Source organism: Choloepus didactylus, chromosome 7 (assembly GCF_015220235.1).
Source record: "Choloepus didactylus isolate mChoDid1 chromosome 7, mChoDid1.pri, whole genome shotgun sequence".
Lineage (NCBI taxonomy): Eukaryota > Metazoa > Chordata > Mammalia > Pilosa > Megalonychidae > Choloepus > Choloepus didactylus.
In genome coordinates, this window is record NC_051313.1 from 104,636,404 (window position 1) to 104,657,836 (window position 21,433).

At 39.8% G+C, this 21,433-nt stretch overlaps 1 protein-coding gene across 3 annotated transcripts in view; it reads left to right on the top strand.

Moving 5' to 3' along the window:
• Positions 1–13,664: 13,664 nt before the first annotated feature.
• Positions 13,665–21,433, top strand: part of ADGRF1 (adhesion G protein-coupled receptor F1) — a 48,947-nt gene continuing 41,178 nt past the window's right edge. For all 3 annotated transcript variants that reach the window (XR_005218074.1, XM_037844486.1, XM_037844487.1), the window contains exons 1-2: positions 13,665–13,795; positions 13,899–14,099. The gene's annotated coding sequence lies outside the window, so the exon portion shown is untranslated. The remainder of the gene's footprint in view (positions 13,796–13,898; positions 14,100–21,433) is intronic.

Here is a 21,433-nt window from a genome sequence, read left to right on the forward strand (position 1 = left end):
TGGCTTACAATAGCACATATTTATTATCTCACAGTTCTGTAGGTTAGAAGTCTGATATGATTCTCCCTGGGCTCAATTCAACATGTCCATGGGACTATGTTCCTTAATGGAGGCTCTGGGGAAGAATCTGCTTCCAAGCTTATTAATGTTCTTGGCTGAGTTCAGTTCCTCATGGTTGTAGGACTGTGGCCCCTGTGTCCTCGCTCACTATCAGCTAGGGGCCAGTCTTTGCTCCTAGAGATTGGCCACATTTTTCTTTTCTATGAGCTCCTAGAGGACTGTTTACCATCTGTGCTGGTTTGAATGTATTATGCCCCCCAGAAAAAGCCATATTCTTTGATGCAATCTTGTGGGGCAGACATTTAAGCACTGATTAGATTGCAATTTTCTGAGTGTTTCCATGGAGATGTGCCCCATACAACTGTAGGTGATAACTCTGATGAGATAATTTCCATGGAGGTGTGGCCCCACACATACAGTGTGGGCCTTGATTACTGGAGCACTATATAAGCTCAGACAGAAGGAGCAAGCTTGCTATAGCCAAGAGGGACACTCTGAAGAACACCCAGGAGCTGAGAGAGGAGCTGCAGATGAGAGACAGTTTGAAGATGGCCGTTGAAAGCAGACTTTTGCTCTGGAGAAGCTAAGAGAGGAAAAACACCCCAAGAGCAACTGAGAGTGACATTTTTGAGGAACTGAAGCCTAGAGAAGAATGTCCTGACAGAAAGCCATTTTGAACCCAGAACTTTGGAGCAGATGTCAGCCACGTGCCTTCCCAGCTAACAGAGGTTTTCCAGACACCATTGGCCATCCTCCAGTGAAGGTACCCGATTGCTGGTGTGTTACCTTGGACACTTTATGGCCTTAAGACTGTAACTGTGTAACCAAATAAGCCCCTCTTTTATAAAAGCCAATCCATCTCTGGTGTTTGCATTCCAGCAGCATTAGCAAACTAGAACACCATCCTTCCACATTGGCCCCTACATCTCAGATCCAGCAATGGTGTGTCAGCCTCTCTCACACTTTAGATATCTCTGCCTCCTCTTCTGTCTTATCTCTCTTCTGCTTTAGGCCAGAGAAAGTTTTCTGCTTTTAAGGGTTCATATGATTAGACTGAGCTTACCTGGGCAATCCAGAATAATCTCTTCATGTTAAGGGCAGGTGAGTAGTAACTCTAATTACATCTGCAAAATCCATTTTGACAAGTAGCATAATATATTAACAGGTTATGGGGATTAGGGTGTGGCCCTCTTTGTGGGGCACTTTATTCTGCCCATCACAGCAGGCAACTAGAAAGGAAAATAGGATTTAGGTCTAGTAGCTCTCAGTCTTTGTGTTTACCAACTTCTTCATGGCAGAAATAAATGACACTTTATGTTCTTTCTGGTCAAAGTTTCTCAAATTGCTCTCCTGATTTTTTTCTGCCAGCTCCAGAATGACCTGCCACTAACCCTGATTCAAGACTTTAAAAAGGAAGAAAAACGCCTGTGCCCTGAATACAAACTCTCCTCTCCATGGCTCCCTTCCATTCCTACCTATTTCTCTCTTTTCAGAGTGTTTATGAGTATTTAGGGATAATCTTTTCTTCCTGTATGTGACAATAGATTGGGAGCAAGGAGGAAGAGAAGGGGAAAAGGTGAAAGGAAAGGGAAAGGAAAGAGGAAAAGGAAAATAAAGAATGACTGGGGAAAGGAAAGGAAAAGGAAGAAAAGGGAGAGAAGAAATAAGATAGTATTGGGAGATAAGGATGCAGGACAGCATCTGGCTGTAAAGATGCTACTCATTTCCTGTTTATAAAACTACCCAGTACAGCAGTCAGGAGGCACAAACACATGAGCGCATGCAGGGACCACACTGGCCTTTATGGAGCCTTTGGGAGAATTAGAAAAGGCAGCCCTTCCAGGCAGATGCAATGCCCTACAAGGGGCACATGGCTTGGCAAGTGGAGACCAGGTGGGGTTTCAATCCTGACTGGTCCAGGTGCCCTTGGGAAGGTACTACCTGCAGGTCAGTATTCAGTGGCCCTGATAGTGGCTGCTATGGACAACTGTCTTGGATGCAGAATTGGTCTGAAGTTGCTGTTCACCCTCCTCAGGGGACTTCTGCCACCAAGTCTAGTGGGGAACCTGGAGGCAGACAGGTTTTGTCTGGTTGCAGATCCGATTAGGCCTTTGTGATGGGAAATCTCCCCCTCTTCCCCAGCCAAAAGAATTCTCTAGGGCTGCCTTCTGTCTGTTTCTCCTTCCTCCCTGGGATTAGTCATTGGCCAGTGTTAAAGGATGCAGAGAAGCTGGCTCTCTCTCCCAGCACCCTCCCCATTTACAGGAAACCTAAATGACAGGGGCTGTCCAGTTCTTGCTGGTTATTTCCGTTGAGACAGTGGCCAGAGGGAGAGGTGGGGTGGAAGTCAAGACAGGAAAGAGGATACTGTTGTTGTTTAACTTTGCTCTGCTCAGCAGTTAAAAGCCTTCAGGCCTTTGGCATACGATAGCACAGAAAAGGATGGGCAGAGCCAAAATTCAATCTTTCTTCATCAGTGTTTACATCAGAGAGCTCTGGGCACTGCCTTTGCTGGCACCCTGTGTGCTGGTAGCTTTTGGCTCATAACCTGATTGGAGAGAAGCAAGAATTAGATGCCCTGTTCACTTGGAGGGTATGGAGGCTTTTAGAATAGCCACATGTACAGGTCACCAGGCATCAGTTGGAGGCACCTTTCCCACACCCAGGGACACATGTGCCAGGAGGATCCCAGATCTGGAGATGGAAGGGCTCTTACATTAGCATCTGGTTCAACTCTCTGACTTCAGGCTAGGGAAAATTAGATCAGCCCATTTTACAGGTAAAGCAACCAGGGCCTGGCCTTACCTTAGGTTACACAGATGGAAAGCAGGAGATTGATGGGGAATGAGTGAACTGGGAGGCAGGAACACAGTCTCTGACCTCCTAGGGTACTCTTGACAGCAACTGCCTCTTGGGGACACTGGCAACTGATCAGCCTGGACCAGCAGGAACAACACTGGAGTAGTGTTTGTCTGCTCCGCCTTCCCCATACACTACTACCTCTTTTTCAGGTGTTGCCAAAATCTACGGAGACTGTTATCCAAAGCTTAGTTCTGTAGTGTAGATTATTTGGGGAAGCCATTTCCATAAGAGCTGGAGTAGTCGACAAGACTTCATGGAGGAGGAGAACATGATCTGGACTTTAAATCTCAGTGGGATTTGAACAGATGGTGAGGAGAGAATATGACATTCTGGAAGCTACTGTGTTTTAGCATTTATTATATGTTCGTCATTGGCAAAGCAGTCCATATACATTATCCCGTTTCCTCTTTGCAGCAACCATATGAGACAGGCAATAATCATTTTAGGCTTACGCATTAGGAAATTGGAAGTTTGGAGGTGAAATTACATCACCCAAATGATTAAGTGGAATTGGATTCAAACCCAGTAGCTCCCCCCTCTATGCCCTGAGCCCTAGTTCTTTACTCTTGCACCCTACTGCTTCTCATAGTGCAAAAGGAGAATTAAGGGGGTGTCCTACGAGAAATGGGGAGTACAATTGGATTGGCAGAGTGGGTGCAATTTACATAAATTTTCTGTGGTGAGATATGGGCAGGTGCTCAGCACTTCCTTGAGTGTCTCCCGACCTGATGCTGAGCCATTATATTAGTGTCATAGAAAACCCTGCCATAACTATATAAGTGACATCCCCCAAACTCAATTTTGTATGATGGTTGGGTCATTGGGGGACTAATGAAATGACCTGGATGAGTCTCCTAATCACAAATTCTGTTGGACCCAAATTCCCATTATTATAGGTGAGGTGCTTTCACAGTTTTTGTTTACTTGCCCATGTGCTTTATTAATCTCTATGTTCCCCAAGGGTGGGGATAGCTATTGTTTGGCTTAGTTAAGCTGACCGTTCTCCAATTTTACCACTCCTCCTCATTGAGTTGAGTTAATTAAATCAAATTTATTTTTCAGCCATATGATCTGCATAGAGATACAAAGAAGCTAGAACTTAAGGCCTCCATTGTCTCCTTCTCAAATGGTTGAACTCTTTTTAAGAAGCTAAAGCAGTAATTTAAATTTATATTCTGGGACCCAAATAAGACTTCTGAAGGGACTATTCTCTTAACCAACAGGTCCAGAAGCACCATTTTTAAGAATTGCACATGTAGGAGACCTCTGTTCTTTGAAATGCTCCAAGACTTCCTCCAAAGTTTGGGTCCTATAATTCCTAAAATTTGGTCAGGGGGGCACCAAGACATGATTTAAAGATAAATGAGTAAAAGCTTGGGAACAAAAGTGAATAGACCTGATTTCCAGAGTCCACTTTTCCACTGATTGCTTGACCTTGGGTGAATTAGCTAACATTTCAGAGCCTTGGTTTCGTCATTTGTAAAATGGAAGGAAAAATAGAACCCACCACAGTCGGTTGTTGTGAAGTCTAATTGAGAAAATGCATGTAAAGTTAGTTCCTGGCACTAGTAAGTGTTCCATAAATGTTGAGTTACCATTAGGAGGTGGATAAATTAGTGGAATTGCCTCAGATATTTCCATTCCAAGGCTAATTGTGTCCCAAGAAAGGAGTAGGAGGAAAGGGGAATGGATGGAGGAAGTGTTGTGTACTTTTTGTGGGACAACTTCATGACAAAGCTGCTAAAGCAGGTTCCGTGAGTCAGTGGGGAATTACTCAGATATTGTTATACCTGAGGAAAATTCACCACAGCCCTCACCCTGCCCCCTCCAGGGAAAGGGTGGGATGGGTGTGGGGGTCCTCACATTTTCTCTGAAGGGCAGTTCTCCTTATATCTTAGTATAGAAACTCTTCTGTGAATCATTAAACTTCTTTTCCAGCAATCTCTCAAAATCCTCTAACTTCAACAGAAAATAGATATCCCCTGTTTTTTGTTTGTTTTTTTTTTTTCTTTTTTCTTTTTTTGTACCTATTAGGCAAGCTAACTCCTTAAAGTATCCTGAGGGTTGGAACAGCTAATATTAGTAATTCCTAGTATATTCCCCATTCCTAAATGGTAGCTCCGAAAAGATGTTGCTCTTTGAGACCTGTTGGGATGCTGGGCCACAGTGAGCACAGTAATTATGCATGGCGAGGGTCCGTGATTGCTTTAACTAGCCAGGGTTGTTGGGTGCTGTTGGATTTAGCATTGGGATCTTCACGTGTTTTGTTTTCAACTACCCACCATCTACCAAGGTCACAGAAGGCATCTGTGAAGCCAGGATGGCCAAGGTGACTCACATGAGGTGTCAGAAATCTCCCATACCATTCATAAAGGATGGCAGGCTCTTAATGCACTGCTGGTCTTTGTTGTAATGCCTAAAACTGCATTGATTTATCTCTATTTCTAGTTGTTTACATAGATGGGTCTCAACAAAATTGTACAATTTTACATTTTCAAAGAGTTTGGTGAAAGTCAATCATGTAGGATCAGTGTGAAAATCTAGAACCACGGATTGGTAAATTAAACTTGGTAAATTAAATAGGCTTTTAACTGGCTGGGGTGCAATGCTCAGGCATTTGATGTGCCATTTAAGTGTGTCTTTCCCACAGTAAAATATCTGCACCCCCAGCTCTGGTCTACTGCCCAACTGTGAGCTGCTGGTTGTGTGAGGAGATCAGGAAAGAGAAAGTAGATTTGTAAAAATAAATTTATACCCTCATCCCCCAAACGATCCAATTTATGTGGATTTTTGTTTAAAAGATTTTGTTTAGAAGTTTTGTAAAGGATGTATTACAACTTAGGTTTCCAGCTTACAAAGGCTAAGCCCAAGAATGTATTTCATCTAACTTTTTGAATAAGGGTTTATAGATTATGTGAAAGAAGCACTAAGTTCTGGAATACTCTACATAAGAGTCTACTTTGGGGTCTAAAACTTAAAGTTAAATTATAGGAAGTCTTTAAGGGAATTTAGAATAGCTTATATGAGATGTTGCTACTTGCTGAAGCCATAATAGACTCAGCAAAGAGTTAAAAAATTTAATAGATGATAGCCCCATGATGGCTTATGAGAGAAGCAATAGTATCAAAAGTGACATCATAGAGAAGGCTGGCTGCCCTACCACATGTGCCCTTGGGCCAATTAGGAGAGCAAGAGAGGGCCACAAAGTGTGGCATGTCTTAAGGTTTCAATTAAGTTCTGATGTCATTGTGGTTTTTCTCCTCCTTGATGCTTTTGTTGAATGTAAGCAGGCAACAGGATTTGGAAATGTTTATTGTAATGTCTAATATTGTTCTCAATCTGTTTATGCATTATTGCTGTTTCCCATGCAAAATTGTCAGCTCCTTGCATCCTGGGAAAGGGTGTACTTCTTACTGTCTCCCTGACAGTATATAGCATAGGGCTGGACACACAACAGACTCTCAGTATATATTAGTACAAATAAATATATTGATATAAATTTGAATAAAATAGAGGTTATCATCATCTAAAACAGGTACAAAGGGACTATAAGCATAAACTGGCATTTTCAGGAAGTACGATCCAAAATAGGTAATGAGTGCTGGAGATCTTGTAGGATGAGTGTAGATTAAAACCAAGGAAAATGATATCTTGCATTTGTACAGCATTGTTCTTCCAAAGAGTTAAAAGTCCTTATTATTTCCTACAGGCATAGATATTTTGCTAAGAATGTTATATGTCTTTCTGAGTAGTATTCTACTGTATGTATATAGCTTGATTTGTTTGTTCATTTACCTGTTGATGAATATTTGGGTTGTTAACAGTTTTTGGCTGTTATAAATAATCCTGCTATTAACATTGCATACAATTCTGTGTATGTGTATAATACTTTCATTTCCCTTAGGTAAATACCCAGCAATGAGATAATTGGGTCATATAGTAACTGTATGTGTATATTTAACTCAGTGAGAAATTGCCAAGCTGTTCTCCAGAATGTGTACCATTCTACATCTCCACCAGTAGCAATGCCTGAATTTTCCGGTGTGTACATCATCTCTATCTCTATCTTCATCTCTATCTCTGCCTCTATCTCTATCTCTATCATTTATATCTATATCGTCATCTGTATCTACATCTATATACTCTTTTGAGTACTTTTAACTGTTGGTAATACATGGATCACATTATACCTTATAGAAGTTAGACTCCAAGTTTATCAGTCACAAATGCTGTAATGGGTATTGCTTTAAATAAACATATATTTGTTTCAGTCACCTCATTGTTCATTCTTCCTTATCAATAATCAGAGCCAGTGCTCACTTGGCACTGCAGACAAGTTCCTAAGGAAAGATTTTGGATCTTTTCCTTCCTCATTTTGCAGTACCTGCCCCCATCATGCCCTTGCATGCAGAGGGTCTCCAAGGTGAGGAAGGGGTGGATAGGAGAGGGAAATAATGGAGGGTATGGAGAAAGACCAGTAATTGTGCATAATCTCACCCTGCCTAAATTGTGCAGGAAAATAGAAGCTGCCTGCAAATACATGTTAAATACCCCAAGGCCAATAAGAAGGAACAGAAATGATGATAAGTAGCCAGGGCAGAACAATCATTGCAACTGAGAGGGTTTTATTTGTTTTCCTGCCTTCCTTTCCTTTTTTCCCTTCCTTTATAACAGAGATTTATTTCTCTTTGATGTATATATACCTCTGGCCCATTTACACCAGGAGGCCACCCTTTGCCATTTCATGGTCAACTTGTAAGGGAACATCATTTTAAGTGGAAATATTTCCCAATATCTGGATCAATTTTATTTTACTTTTTAGTGATACATGTGGGCACAGAGTCATGTCTTAGAAACCTGAGGATGTAATTGAGAAACCTTCTTTTGTGTTCTTCTGTTGATAGATGTCATTTATGATATAAATTGAAAGAAGCTTTTTCCAAGTAATTATTTATATTTGGATCTTGTTCATTGTATTTTCTGCCATGCAAAATATTTTCCCATTTTATCGCTCAAATTTATCAATTTCTTATGGTTTCTGGATTTTGACCTTACTTTAGAAAGGCCTCTGCATTAAAACAACAAATTATTTAAACAATGCAAAAGCCCAATTCCCTTGCTTTCTTTGAGTAACTTTCTGGTTTCACATTTTGTGTTTAAAGTTTTAATGCAGATTCAATTTATTTTGGTGCTAAGTATGAAGGAGGTTTATAGATACATACAATCTGTGTTAACAGTGGATGTCTTTGTGGATGCAGACTGGCTAGATGGGGGGACAAGTGTAGTGGAGACTAATCTTTCAACAAATATACTTCAAAATTTTTAATTTTAAGCCCTGTTTATGTGAATTCTACCAAAAATTCATTGAAAAGAGTAAATTATTCACACTCTGTTATGAAAAAAGTAACAGAGTGGCAGGCAGCCTTTATTCAACTCCAGCATAATATTGCTCAGCAAGAATATGGGTTCAGTGTCATCATAGCTGCCCATTTTTTCAAAAGAGACTGAAATCCGGGTTTTCCTGTGAATTCCCCTGATTTTACAATGTTGGCTGCATGGGTCAAATGAAACACATCTGTAGGCCAGATGGGGCCTGCAGGGTATCAGTCTGAGACCTGCAGTTTGGACATTTTCTTCCTCTCACCCTCAAAGATTTCAAGCGTGTCATCTATGGGCTTCCACAGCACAGGATGGTCAACCCTAACCCCAATGCATTTTAACTGCTCATCGCTGGCCCAGCCTTTCCATTAGACTGTAAGTTCTTGGAGGACAAGATTTATGGATTTTGAGATCCTCAGGGCCTGCCACAGTGCCTTGCACCTAGTAGACATTTAATATGAATGCTTGTTGAATGAATGAACTCCGCTGCAAGCTGAGCTCCTGCCCTGAAGAGCTGGACAAAGTAGCCCAGGTTCTCAGAGGTTACCTGGTCTGGACCACCCTCTAAGTCCCTCACTTCACACTCAGGTCAACTAAATGATAGTACCCCATAGTGATTTGGTCAATAGGCTGCCTTGCCACGTTGTGGATGTTGACCACTAGGGGTCTCCCTTTGCCTAAAGGACATCCTGAAGCACTGAAGTCAATGTGCAGTTTGCTAAAAAGAAACAATAAGTAAAAAAAAAAAAAAGTCCTAATCTCAGACACATCTTCTTCAGATGTTTGTCCTCATGAGATATTGAGTATAACCACAATGCCAAAGAAAAAGTGCCCAGGGCCAGAATCCGATTTATTTTGTTCTGGGAGAGCTTCTCTTCCACAGGAATACAACCTCCAGGCCTGTAGAGTTTTAGCTTCTAATCCGACAGACTCACAACTATTCTCCAGAAACCTATCTGTGTAACTCTTCCCTGCTGCTTGAGGCTGGTGGAGAAATGCATCTTACTGTAAGACTCTGAGACTCTAGAATCTGCATGGTAAAAGCAGGGCTCTTGTAAACTGGATTAGGTTGAACTTTTTCTCCCCTTAAGTGGCCCTCACTCCATTTCCTGCACATCACGTGAAAACAGAGTTTATGTTCCATGCCTTTGACTGTGCCTTCCATATGACCCCATTGGGGTCCTCTGAACTTGGAGAGGTGGGCTGCTTGGCATGGTATAATTCTCATTTTAAAGTCAGAGTAAGCAAAAAATATAAAAGTTAAAACAGAAATAAAAGCATACTAATTTTATAGTCTATAATTTTCTCAGTGTTATCTCTGACATTCAAATACTGTATATTCTGAGCTGTTTGAGAGCAATGGGTGATGTCCGTACCTGGCTCTGCAGAATTGACACAGGGCCTTGAGTTCCTGACACTTAGAGCTTACTTGTTGAATGAAATGGAAATGTGGATTCTATAGGACTCTAGTGGCTCTCCAATTGTTTTGGAAGGTACAGATAATAAGAATGCTCTGTCTCCTGTTAGTACTTCATTTGTCTGTGCCTTTTTGGTTATTTAGCAAAGGTTGGACACTTCTATTTGTATTTCTCTTCTGTCTTTGAGAAGCAGTAGAGCATTGGTTCAGAGAACAGACTTTGAAGTCAAGCTGTGTTGATGTCCTGGCTCACCATTCACTTAACTGTTCTGTGCCTGGATTTCCTTACCATACCCTGGGGGTGATAGTATAAAGGCACAAGGAAACTGCTCAGCACAGTGCCTGGCACATAGTGAGTGCTCAGAAAATGTTAGTTAAATCTGTTCATTCACCACTAATTCATTCATTCATTGGCAGTACACCTCTTCTTTTAATTTGCTGACAAACCAGCTCCCTCATCTGTAATCATGTTTCCAGTATGGTATGGGTACAATTTGGGTCTGTCTCTCTGAGACCCAAAATCCGTCTCCTGGAGTCTAAGGAGTTTAGGGTTTTTATGGATTCAAATAAGAGGTAGTAGAGTTGTTACCATTACAGTAACAAGTATAAACAACTATAGTGCCATGTAAAGGGGTGGAACTAAGCTAGAACTAAATGAAAATCACCATTACAATAGTAAGTGTAAACACTGTAGTCAGAGGTTAGTTCTGGGCAGACTCGAGTTCCTTCATTAATACATATTTGGGGGTTGTCTTTGTCATCATAAGACTCTAAAGTTGTAAAACAGGATGGGGGGGGGGGTACAAGTGGCACCAGTAATGGGATTTTTGCAATTTGCAATTTAGTTGGTTTCAGTAATTTCATGTATTTCCTTTTGGCTATTCTACAATACACTAGAAAGTAAGAAAAGGTCATCTATATAATGATTTGGCCAACCTAATTGTTTGTTAATTCTTAATTTCTCAGTTACATTGCCATATTAACCAGGTAAATCTGTTCACTGTAATTTAAATTTTACCCTCAATTCTTCCCCTCTTTACTCCTCTTTTCACTTTTGTGTGTGTGTGTGTGTGTGTGCTTATGCCTGAAATCATTTTTATTGCATTTAGGCATTTCACAATTATGAACTAAAGCCACATGCAATGATTCAGGGTCTTTCATATACTTGAATCACTTTATTGGTTATTCAAGGTGGCCGTTGGTGTTTGCCTTTGGAATGAAGCTTCTCTTAAGACCCTTTCAAGCTCAGAGAATGTTCTGAACTTCTGATGGAAGGACACACTGCTGTCTGGTGTCCTTCTCTTCTGTTTGGGTTTATGTCCTTGCCTGGTCCACCTACCGGTCTGTCTAATTTAGATATTGCCTACCACCCAGTAGTCACTTAGGGGGGGTTTGTTGACATGACATAATGTAGATAAATAGTTTCAATAACATAATTCTGTTCACCGTTTCCTTTGTCTTGAGGCTCAGGTCTGTTGCTATTTATTCCTGTGATTCTGCCCTTTTGCTGGGAAACTGAGCCATCAGACTTCACAAAACCAAGACAAACAAACAGATGAAATTAGAAGGCTTTGGAGCCCTTCCTCAGCCCCGGGTCTTGTTCTTCGGCATTTGTGGAATGTTGCACCTGGCCTACCCAAGGAAATGCCAAGGTCAAAGTCACCAGAGAAAAAAAGTGTACAGTAGACCAGGGGGACGAAACCGTATTGTTCACTGGCCTTTATATGCTCCAGGGAATCCCCTTTGTTCCTACTTCATGGGCTCATGTGGGAGATCTTGCAGCAGAAGGAACATTACAATCACACCTGAGGGGTAAAGCTTCCTTAGCTCTGTTTTTAGCTCTGTCTTGGGCCTGAAATGCAATGATCTGTTGCAATGCTGCCACAGTGCTCAAACCCATGTTGCGTTTTGCTCCCTGACCTCTGCCGAAACCAGAGAGCCCCATAGCCTCACCAGGAAGTACTGAAGAATTCAGTGTTGCATTAACAGATTATTAGGAGGAAACTAAAAGGGATGTTTAAATGCCTTGTTAGTGAGTCACCAGTTATCCAGAAGCACACCCTATTTATGAAACAGCCTAAATATTGGACATATTATGCCCTCCTTTTCTTAAATATGGTATTAACAAATTATTAAGTTTATTCATTTGTTTGGATTCAGATTTTCCCCCAAACTAATGCACTCAGGACAACAATGATGCCAACTGGTTGTCTAACTCTCTGGCATATGTTAAAGTATTTCTGGTCTAATCAAGAAACTGCATGGCTCCCTTTGGTTCTGAGGGCCATACGCCAGTCCCTAGGAGGTTGCTGCGCTTCAAAAACACGATGAGCCAAAGATGAGAAACAGAGCTTCCATCTGAGCATCTAGCCCTCACCATAGTGCGCTCCACATTAATTGGTAATTTTTGTCTGATCTTCCACTGCCTCCCAACCCTACCCCTACCCAACTCCACAGCCACTTTCCTTCCCAAGTAATTACTAAATTATTAGCCCCATTTTATAAACATATTCCCACTAAGATGTCAGTGACTTAAGTGCTCCTACTGGCACTTGAATTTTAAACCAGATAATAGGAAAAGGGCAATACTGACCTGAAAAGATGGCATCTCTAATCCTAGGACTTTAGATGTTGAATCGGCTAAGTGGGAACAATATATTTTGAGAAGTCCTTGACCCTTTGTACTTAAGTGACATTTGGTCTCCAGTTACAATTGCAGGATTCTGAAATAGGCAAGCCCCTGCGGAAAAGGCACATGAGGAAAATGGAATCAACTTGATTATGAGATCAACTCTATTCCGGTCAGGCCAGTGGGGGCAAAGGGCAAAGGGGCAGGAGTTGGTGCCCTTGAATCCTTGGAGATTGTCAGGTAGGCTCCATTCTCTTGGCCAGATTCAGACCTGATAATGAAGAGTTTTGATATGGACCGAAGGCCTCAGCTAGTGTGGGAAACAAGAGGGTCAGCTTGGCACTAATGATATCTTGAAATTCTTGGCTCAGATGTTATTGGAAGTATTGTTCACTCTAAAAAAGATATTTCTCTTAGAATTTCATGCTCTAAAGGCCATTTTTTCCCTTCCTGAGAAGATGAATGCTTCCTCTTTTCTGACAATGAGAACAATGTACCTGACTAGTTTCCCCTTTCCTTGACTTCTAGAAAGCCTTGTCCCAAAAATTAATTTTCAAATTTGTAAAGCAGTGTAGATACCTTATAGCTTATCACTTATATTCTTTTTCTTAATTGATTCTCTAAATTTATAGTTTCCCTGTTCACAATTCTTTATTTCTATTCTAATATTATTTTGTTTTATTTGCATCATATGCCATCTCAAGACATCTGTGGTATAAGGAGTATTTAACAAAACAAAGAAAGTAAAAGAAAATTAATTGAATTTAGAGACTCCACACTTCCTTTCCTTTCGGTGACATTTTTGAGAATTAGCATGTTATTGTCCCCTCAACATCCCATTACAGATGACATCCAGCTAATTGAGATCTACTTGTTAGACACTGTAAAGTTCCTTCACCAAAAGTAATTTATGAGTCAATGTACATAAAGACATGATGAAACTTGACCATTCACAGTTTTTGAATTGGGTGACTTCTTAGAAAGGGGAGAAAAAGCTGTATTAAAGAAGTTAATCAGGTTTAACTCTGGGTTTTCTAAGGACAAAGCATGTACTGATTCCATTCACCCTCAGCATACATGTACTATTGCTCTCTTTTGCTGGCCCCCATCACACCCCACCCCACCCAGAAGTCAGAGGTTCCTTTGTCTGGGCAAGTTGCAAGTTAACGATTCATCTTTGAGTGAGGAAGTTGGTAGAGGAAAAATAATATCCACCCGTACTCCCACCCGACTGGAATTACCCACCACCCCCTATTGGAATTACACACAGAGGGCTGCATTCCTTCAGCTTAATGGAGTATGGCCCAATGTCCAGAGGCTGGACAGAAGGAGATTTTAAGGAGTGATATTTTCTACTAAACTGATCTAGGATAGAAGTGTTTTGTGTTCCCCTAGAGCACTTTCCTTCTGTGATTTTAGAACCCCATCTATGTCTGCCGGGAGAATCAGTAAGATTTAGACTCTGAATTCTTCCTTTTACCAGACCTGATATGGACTCAAAGGGGAAGGGAGAGAGTTAGCAGAAAAGTATTTCTCTTTTCCTTCTTGAAGGGGGTGTGTCCTGGTCTCGTCGGCTTGCAAGGGCAGCACAGTGCACCAGGAGTGCTGGTGAATCAGTGGACCTGTGTGTGTGCCAGCGAGCTGCTGAGGTTCAGAAATTATGGTTTTCCAAACAGCATAGAAGTGATTGAGCCAGAATTACACTGGAGGAAGGTTGCCCTTGCACTGTGGTGTGAAGAGAGGGATTGTCAGGTAAGCCCAATTGCTGTGGTTTGATTCCTAAGAACCTGTTACTATGACCAGCACTACGTGTTAATCTGAGATTATTCTTCTCTCCATGGGGAAATTTTGATTTTGATATCTAATTTCCTGAAGTAAGATAAAGAAAGGGACAGTGATTGGAAAAAGTAATGAGCAGAAACAACATGGCTCAGCCCCTTGGGACCTGTGTGACTAGAGGTGATTTACTGAGTCTCACACTCCAGGTTTTCTGACTCAAAGTACACCTTTCTCCTCTCTACCTGTCATGACACAGCGTCTCCTGTTCTTTTGGTGTGTCTGTAGGATAGACTGACTGGAACAAAGACAAGCTAAAAATATTGATCTCATGCTTCCCCCAATCAGTAATATGCTAGCCTTAGCAATCTCTTAAACTAAAAATTGAGAGGATTAAGTTTATTTTCACTTTAGAATTAATTAGTTTCACTAATTGATTTTAATTAATTAATTTTAATTAATTAGTTTATTTCCCAATTTGACTCCCTCCTTGGACTCCAAAAAAATCCCAAAAAAGTAACCCTAGCACCTTCTTTCCTTGACCCCTTCCCAAATAAATATAAGGTGACACACTCTATTTTCTGACTGACAGGCCTTGAAAATTAGTTATTTTTCTTTCCTCTTTTCTTCTTTTTCATGTGAATCATTTATGCAAACCTGACATCCTGCCTAATCCAAACATGGGGCAGACTGATGGATGGAAAGATACTGAAGGAGGTATAGAAAGAAAACTGAAGTGGGAGGGGCATGGAGAAGCCTATGACATTGTCTTTTCCATGATGTTAACCACTGGCCTAACCCGATAATCTTCATAATAGGCTGGAGATTACAGATAGAGGAGAGAATGACAAAATATAATTTATCAGATTATTAGCACAAGCCTTTTTTATGTTCTTTTTTTATCCACAAAAAATACTACTAATTATCTGGCCATAATCAAAATTAGAAAAAATTAATCTTATAATAATGGCCACATAAGACTTTATTCAACCATTGACAAATAGTATGAGCTTAAGAAAATTATTTAGTTTTTCTCACCCCAGTTACTTAATTTGTAAATGGTAGCAAAAAGCAATAAGATGGGAATGTATGCATGGCAAGTCTTAGATGCTCAACTTGCAAACATTCCCACTTTGGGCACAACTGCAAGCTAACATGAATTGCTGCTGACAGGCCTCGTAGGCACGCATGCCTTGCTTTTCCAAAAAGACAGGAAACTTCTTTAATTTCTTAAAAAGGAGAGAGTTTTCTGCACTGCTATCATCATTGCAGTGTCTATCCCTTACTGCACCGGGGACAAGGGTGGCACCTTACTTTTCCGTCCATCTGCCCTCTGATGTCCTTCACCCCACAATTAGAGGAATGTGAATACCTTTCTAGAAAAAAATAAATGAGCACATTCATTCACACTGAGGTCTAAGTGACTGATTTTCATGCCTTTGTGGGGAGCAAGTGGAAACCGGAAGAAGCAAGAGGTGCTGGGTATCTAAGGGCAGTGGCAGCAATAGGGACATGTGTCATTAAATTGGAGGATTGGCATCCTTAGGACAATTTTCACTGAGTTCAGTTTTGCTTAAGGACACCTTTTATGAAACCTTGTTCCATATAATCCACTAAATCTAAATGTATGTATTTGCAACTTTCAAAATAATCTGCCTGGTTTCTCTCTCTCTCTCTCTCTCTCTCAATATTTTATTGTGGTAACATATCTACAACTCAAATTTTCTCACTTTAATCACTTTCATGTGTATAATTCAGTGATATTAACTACATTCACAATGTTGCACTATCATCACCAGCATATTTTACCCAAACTTTTTCATCACCTCAGGCAGAAACTCTGTACCTATTAAGCAATAATTCCCTCTTCTCGTCAGTCTCTATCTCCAGCTACCTGTAATTTTCTCTTTGTCTTAGTGGATTTGCTTATTCTAAATATTTCATATAAGTGCAATCATACAATATTTGTCTTTTTGTGTCTGGCTTATTTTGCTGAACATGATGTCCTCAAGGTTTTCATTTTTTTTTACATAAAGCTGAATAATATTCCATTGTGTAGATATACCACATTTTGTTTACCTGTTCATCTGTTGATGGACACTTGGGTTGCTTCTACCTTTTGGCAATTGTGAATAACGCTTCTGTGAACACTGGTGTGTAAGTATCTGTTTGAGTTCCTGCCTTCAATTCCGCCTAGTTCTCCTTTTAATGTTCTTTGGCAGGAAAAATCCATAGCTACAGAGAAGGGGAAATCCTGTTCCCAAATTTATCATGGGGTTTCTCCCAGATTGTGTTTGTTGAACTGAGAAATGCTCATGCAATGCCAACATCTTCGTAGTTCTTGGCCAGATAGATACATGGTTTTACCTGTGAAAATCATTTAGAAATCTGGAAGGAAAGTGTAAAAGGTCTATAGCATCATGGCCTGAAGATATTCCTTTACATGCATAGCTGGTTTTGGCCTCCTTGAATTCCACAACTGCAGCACACAAAACCGGAGGAGAAGAGAGGTCCTTTTATGCTCCCCCTCTAGCCAAAGAAAATCTCAAAGAGGTCCCTGTTCAAAGGCTGAAGGGGACCTTGGCTCTGGCATTTTGCGTCTTTGTTCCAGAATGAAAATCCATAAGAATTTAATAATAGAAGAATGAAAATGCCCTGGCATTTCACAGAGGTTATAGATGTACTAAATTCCCAGGGCTGCAGGTAGTTGAATATATAAAATGCAGAGGTGATCTGCAATGAGGTGGGCAGCTCTAAAACTGCAAAATATGGTTAAGTTTCATTGATGAGGTTATCAAGTCCTCATAGTATCTCTGGATCCTCAGTGCAAACGTCAGTTTTTAATGCCAAGGTACACAAACCTTGGCAACTCTAGTTTTTGTGTTTTGTTATTGTTTTTAAATAGATGTAAATTTGCTTAAAGTAAATTCTTTAAGACTTTAATGTCTTTAAGAGAATTTCCTTATCATTTGACTCTTTCAAATAAAATGAAATAAAATCTGATCATAAGAGTTCCTTTATTGTTTGGGGACAAGCAGGCATTTACTATAAATTTGTGGTGTCAGTACAGCTTGTCACAATGGAACAGATTCACACCTGCCAAGTTTTGGGCAAAGAGAGTTTGTATAAAGCAGATTATATTTTCCAGGACAGCCTTTTATACTTGTATTTATAATTTAGGCTGACTCTGGATGGAGACTTCTCTGTTTAATCTCTTAGAGAATCAGGGTAATTGAGTCTGAGATGACACTTAATGATTAATTCTATGTTGTTAACCAAGATACTAATTAAGTAAGTAATTGGTAAAAAAAAAAAAAAAACACATATAGTGGTAGAATTTGAAAAAATATTTGCCAGAATTTTATTGTATGGAAAAGTGGCCTTTAAAATCAATTTGGCCTTGATAAAAAATGATTTAGTTATTAATGTATTTGGGACAACTGGTTATTCATTTGGAGAAAAATGGAAGCAAACCCCAATTTCACACAAAAACCTAAAATAATTCCAGAAGTATTCAAGTTTTAAGTGTACTAAAAATAAAAACCCAGAAATGTATTAGAAGAAAATATAGGAGACTATTTTCACAAACTTTTTATGGAAAAAAAATTCTTAGCATGATCCCAAGGTTAAAACCTACCATGGAAAAAACTGACAGATGTCAATAAAATATTAAAAGACCAAAGACAAACCATGAACAAATATTTTAACAAATGTTACAAAGAGCTAATATCCATGCTATGTAAAGAGCTCTTAGGAAGGAGTTCTCAAAAAGATGAACATCCCAACAGAAAGACAAGGAGCAATGACTTAAATAGTCAAGCCAGAAAAAAAAAAAAAAAAGGCCAATAAACATCTGAAAAAATGCTTAATTTTACATGAAAATTAAAACGGTAAGATAAAAAAATTTGCTTATCAGTTTGGCAAACATTAAAAAGATGTTGGGGAGAGTGCAATGAAACAGGCATTTCACAGCCTGTCGAGGGTGGAACTAGAACAAATTTGAGGGCAATTTCAAATTGTATAAACCATGTGAAGCAGCACTTCTGCTCAACCCTAGAAAAATTCTGTTTTGCTTGGAGTTAGGGATGCAAGAGTGGAAGCTTAACAGTAGGAAAGTCTGTGGGCAGATTTGGGGAGTCCAAAATGCCATGATAAAGAGCTTGTTCTCCATTCTATACACAGAAAGGAATCATTGAAGATTTTTGACTGGTGTGACATTTTCAGGATAGATGGAAAGCCAGGCCACTGGTTCTATTTATAAATGAATTATTTGGGGGACATGATTGAAATTTGCTTTTACCCTTTAGGAAATTATGATGAAAATGCTGTTAATGTATGTAGGGAAATTTAACGTGTTGGTGATTTTGGAAACAAGTCTTATCCATATAAGCACTGACCAAGAAGTTGTATATTTGTTTTATCCTTACTTAAAAATAGATCACCCCAGAGGATTTCTAACATCTTTAATCTGACCATTCACCAATGAAGAATCCATGGACAAAGGCTATTCTGTAGGTTCTTCGCAGCAGGCCTAGTGATTTGTGTTTTTCATCCTTAAACATCTGAGTATTCCTAGACTCCAAGACACATTTGCAAGGTAGATAGTTTTGAAACATATTCTTTCTCCTGAACCAAAGAAGCTTATTTGTAAGGATCTAAGATGGAGATCATATTAACAATCATGACTGTATTAAAATCATGCCCCAAGCAATAAAACTCACTGGCCCATAGACTGAAGAAAATATTAGATTCTTTGGGGAGAGAAATTTAGAGAAATAATTGATACATTATTTTTATTTAGAATTCAAGTCTACCCTTTTCATTTCTGCAACTGTGAAATGGAAAGAATTCCCACTTAATTTATAAGATTGCCAAAATAATCAAATTGAGATATATGAAAACACTTTGTAAATTAGAAAGAATTATTCTTATTTCATCTTATTATATAATGATCATCTCTCTAACTGCCATTCCTGTACGTTTTTCAAGCAAACAATCTAAGAGGAAGCTCAGTTTTTCTGGGCTTTACCCATTCTGATTAAACAAAGTCAAGTGGGAAATAAGCCAGACTTGGGGATTCCAGGAAGGCTGGGTCCCTGTTTCCAAGCTGAAGTCTTGCCTAGAAGAAAGGGCTTGGCACCTTCTCTGGAATGCCATGAATCATCCTTTAAGGGCTTGGTGGTAACTCAGCTCTACAGAAACACAAGTGACAACAGAGAATCTTCAGTTTCAATGGTTTGGAATGGAGCCAATCCATGAGTCTTGCAGTCAGGCTTTTTACAGCCGAGTTGAGCTGGACATGTCTTCTATGGGGGAATGAACTCTACTGGGACACCAGAACAAGCATTGGGCCATGAGCTGAGAACGGAAATTCATCCTAGATGAAGCTCTTCTAAGATATCAAACACACTGACTAAACAGATGGAAAAGTAGAATCCTTGTCAGGGAGGAGCAGACAGTTGAGTTAGGCTGAAAGTACAAGCAGCAGTAGAAATGCTCTTGAGGTGAGACTTGATCTCACCCCTCCTCTGTGTGCAAAGGACACACAGACTTGCAAAAAGCTTATTCCAATTTTTGGATCAAAAAAGACCAGACTAAGAGGTAAGATATCAAACTGAACTCCAAAGGGAGATCCATTGAACAAATGTAGGAGAGTTTAAATAAGGACTCTGGAACAAAGACTACTAGCAATCCTGCAGTTGTTTTCAAAAGTGTGTCTGTACCACTGTTTAGAGTTTCTCTTAATGTTTAGAGCTATGATGCATGAAAGCCCTGCACCACTGTGTTAACAGCCAGCTCCTGGCACAATGCCTGGGAAATTGTAGGCTCTCACTATACAGTGGTTGGAAAAATTAAAGTTTAGCAGATAGGTAAAGTGGCCCTGATGGAAGATGGGCTTATTTTTCTTGTCTCTTCCAGTTTTAGAATTCTAGAATTCTTAAAAATTTGACCTCTATTTTCCACCCAAGGCTATCAGTCCATCTCAAAAGATATTTGAGAATTATGATAACCAGTTTGAGGAGAAAACAAGAATAAACAGCAGTAAAATTTCTGAATCTCTCTGATCTGAGTTTTGATGACTGGTAGATGCTAGCGAAAAGATAAACAAATTAAATATTTATAAATAGAAAGTGGGAAATGAGCATGTAATCATTGGATTTGCATGTGAATGGATATGCAATCACCTTATTTTACCTCATTTTAGAGGAGAAAGAGAAGTCTAAAGAGTGCTTTAACTTGCACAACCTAAGGACAAATCTGGAGTCAGGGTTTAATTCATACAGGTCTCTTCCCACTATATTTATAAATCATTAAAACATGTTAAGCATGATAAAATATAAAATGTATGCTTAAAATTTTACTGTGAACACACACATTTAATAGCTTTAAATTATCATCCTACCAAAACCTCCAAACATTTTTATGGATGTGGAATTGCTTATCTTTTCTGCCTTCCCATCTACCTTTCCATTTGCCTTCTCTACTTTATCTGCCCATAAATAGAAATTCAAGGAAACATTTCTTAATGGTAAGTGGCCCCAGGATTCATATACAAAGGTAGATCCTGATGAAAACGGTTACAAAAAACTTATAAACTTATAAAAGTTTCAAAACGTATAAAAATGAGAGGCAAAATAAAAGCAATGTTTTCCAGGCCTCTGCCTAATTCTCTTTGAATCATTGTTTCTTTTAGATCCTATGTGGAGACATGCCCTTTCCATAAACATGTGTGTTTGTGCGTATGTGTGTGTGTGTGTGTGTGTGTGTGTGTGTGTGTGTGTGTTTGTACATGCTTGTGAGTCTGAGACAGAGAAGAGGGAGACAACTCTACTGGATATTCTTCTATTTATACAGGAAGCAACATAATCCCATAAATATTGATGCCAGGAAAGCAGCCTGAGAGTTCAGTTGTGCCTACCATTAGACTGTTGCTAAAAATATTGGAAAGTGTAGGTGTGAGATTGATAAGGAGACAGCTGTTGACATAAATAAATGATATTTGGAGGCCATAAATACATAACTGGAAGAACAGGAAGACAATGGACAGCCGTCTCTACAGGCATAATAGCAAATTCTGATTATTCCCTGTAAACCAAAGGATGGGGATTACCGGGAATGAATTCTCTTGAATGAATTCAAGAAGTGAGGGAGGCTCCACCCCTACCAAGTGTCCTCAGGTGAGCTGGTGCCAAGGCAGCTGCGGTTCAGGCATGGCCAGCCCCCAGCTGCTGCAGAGGGAAGTGTGATGTAAACATGCCGTACCCTGATGACAACAGCAGCTCCTCATCTGTGGCAAGGACCCGTGAGTT